The sequence below is a fragment of the Trypanosoma cruzi genome, genomic scaffold (genome assembly GCF_000209065.1).
Source record: "Trypanosoma cruzi strain CL Brener 1047053517111 genomic scaffold, whole genome shotgun sequence".
NCBI lineage: Eukaryota > Euglenozoa > Kinetoplastea > Trypanosomatida > Trypanosomatidae > Trypanosoma > Trypanosoma cruzi.
In genome coordinates, this window is record NW_001849515.1 from 93,987 (window position 1) to 96,946 (window position 2,960).

At 55.9% G+C, this 2,960-nt stretch overlaps 2 pseudogenes, besides 1 other annotated feature; both read right to left on the reverse strand.

Annotated features, from left to right (window-relative positions):
- Positions 1–2,960: a sequence feature (areas not merged during assembly with more than two copies in the genome that could not be assigned to a particular haplotype).
- Positions 891–2,285, reverse strand: Tc00.1047053511397.10 (annotated as a pseudogene).
- Positions 2,532–2,960, reverse strand: Tc00.1047053511397.21 (annotated as a pseudogene).

The window sequence follows — 2,960 nt, forward strand, 5'->3', positions numbered from 1 at the left end:
CAAATATAAAAACCGGCAGGATAAAAAAACCACAGCCGCCCTTCACAGCAGACACGCGCTGCCGCCAGTCGTTTTACTCTTGTCTCTTCCAACGCACCCGCACATCGCCCCGCACAGCCGGAGAATCCTCCGTCGGCGTGCGAACAGCGGGAGGAACACGTCGGACGGTGCAGCTGCTGGGCTGAAGCCTATCCGCAATAATCCCAGACACCAAAACGCCACGCCGCCCATGGGCAGCACTCCTAGGAAATCACGCTCGCAGCACGGCAACAAAACAATTCGCCGTCATCCCTCCTCGCAAGGGCAGCCGCAGCAACAATCGTGTACGTGCGTGCGTCCTCTGCGTTCACGCCGCCCCACAGCGTGCGCAACATAGCGTGTGCATCTGCTAGTGCGTTTGTCAGCGTGTATACTTGCAAAGCAAATGTGCAGCACAAGAGTGTCCCAACAAAGCAAAGATAGGGAGAGGCAGATAGCACACACACACACACGCAGCCCGCGGAATGGGTGCTCTCAACCACAAAACAATGAAAAACAAAACAAAAAGCCGAAGCGTGCGACGACCAGCGCACACTCTCTCTCATTGCTCCCGTAAAGCAAAACACAAACACAGAGAGAGAGAGAGAGGTCGCCCACTCAATGCAATGGAAACACAAAACAGTTGCGGTGCTCCGCCCATGCAGCCAGGCAGGACGGCAGCGGTGCGTGTGGTGCAAAAGAGAGCACCAACGGGCCTGCATGGGTGTGCATGCATATATACAATGGGCACATTATGTGTGTGCCTCGTGGGGCGAGGTGAGGACGAGAGTCCATGCAAGGGGACACACACAGAGAGTGAGTGAGAAGGACGAGTGTGTGTGCGGGCGGTGCATGGCGCTCTCTCCCTCACTCTCACGCGGCCACCACCGCAGCCGCAGCCGCACACGCAACAACAAGAAGAAGCAAAAGAAGGGAGGTGGTGTGGGAGACAGCGGTGCTGCCGTCACTGTTTTCAGGTGTCGTCGTATTAATTTTGGTAGGGATTCGGGCTGAGGCCATTTTTTCTTTGTCTGCTGCTGCTTCTTCTTGAGCGGCTTTTTTGACTTCTTCTTCATCAGGTTCTTATTTGGTATTATTTGCATTTTCCGCCTCCTTCTGCTCGTTTCGTTTTTTTGTCTTTGCCTCGTCCGTGGCTTCTTTTTGTAGTTTCTTTGTCGCATTTCCTCCGTTCTTCCCCGCTGCTTCTTCGTCAACATCTCCGTGTGACTCTTCCTTTGCAGCCTCGCTTACGTTTTCTTCTTCCTTTTCTCCCTTGGAATCTTTTCCCGCTGCGGCTGCTTCTGCTGAACTATCTTCGACGGCTGTTTGCACTTCCTTTGCAGCCACCTGCTCCGCCGTTCCGTTTTGCTTCTCTGTTTCTTTTCCGGCTGCACCTCCTCCGGGAGTTAATTTCGCTGGTGCCCTCTCCGCCTCTCGTAATCCTGCTGCTTGTGGCAGCACCACTGGACCGGCACCCGCTTTTTCTCCTCCAGCGCCGTCCTGGCCCAACACGGGATTTTGAGGATTACTGACGTCAACGGGCAAAGCAGGCCGAGAAGCTGCGGTTCCTTGAGGAGGTCTACGGCCGGCAGCGTTGTTTTCGTCCCCTTCTCGTTCGTTTGTCGTGCTTCCTGCTTTTTCCTCCTTCACTCTTTCCTTCTCTTCTTCGTGTTCTGTATGTGAAGTTTCGCTGCCTCCATTTCCCACTGCAGCGTCAACAGCCTCGTCCTCACCATCCCTGTCTTCTTGGCTTTCATCTTGACTCACGTCCCCTTCCTCTTCTTCACCATCTAAATTCTCTCCAGTTCCGTTTATCGTCGGCACAGAAGCCTCTGAAATTGTTCCTGAGTCCTGTCCATCTGTCACTTCTTTCGGGATTGGCTTCACCGATGGTTTCGGTGGTCGTCCGTCCAACGAACCAGTTTCAGTCTCTGTCTGTACTTCTGAGGAGGATCCGCGGGTGCTGTCATCATCGGTGGTATCATCACCAGCAACCACCGCAGAACGCTGACGCCTCCAGACACGACGGCCATCCCCAAACGCACGCAATCATCAACGGCGAAAACATCCTTCCTGCCTTCTGTCCTCCTGCCGAACGCCTCCGCGCACTCCCTCCGCAGCTGAGCGTGCCACCGCAAAACAAAATACTCATCCGCACCGCCATCACCTCCGCCAGCAACATCGGCCGCCACCACACTAACACCGCACCACAGCACGCAGAGGGCACACACCAGCAGCACACGGCCAGTCATCATCATCGCCATCATCACTCCCGTCACTTGCGTGCAGCCTTCAGCACAAACCAACTCCCCGTCAACGCAGAGTGAAAGCAAAAAAAAAAGAATGGACAAGTCACACAACCACGCACCGTCCCATCCAGCGACGAGAGTCACGCACCGCACCACAACAACAATTAGGTGGACGCCGCTCAACAACAATCAAAACAAAAGAGGAGCGCTCCCCGCTCTTGCCCCGTTCCTCACGCTCCCAAAGTCACCATTACTGTTATTCCCTCTCCTCAGGCCCTCACAGGCGCGCCACGCTCGCTTCAACACGCGCCCCTCCTCAGGCAGTCCGTCATGTGCCCCCGCTGCTCCGCAACGTACGCCACCTCCTCTCAGTCAAACAGCTCCGTGTCCTCCACAATCGCCGGCATGCCCCAGCCGCGCAACACACACAGCGCCACAACGTCGTGCCGCCTATCCTCCACAATCACGAGCGCAACACCCAACGCGTACTGGCGCACGTGCCCCATGCGCTGCAACCAAATGCGGATCAGGTTTGGCCGTCATGCACTGCAGCTTGGTGTCCTTCTGCTTGTGGCACCAAAAAGACGTGTAGCCGGCGGCACCGCAGTGCTGGAAGAAATGCGGAGCAGCAACCGTCCGAGTGTCCGTCTTACTGTACTCGCGGTTTAACGCTTCCAGCAAGAACGGGATCAG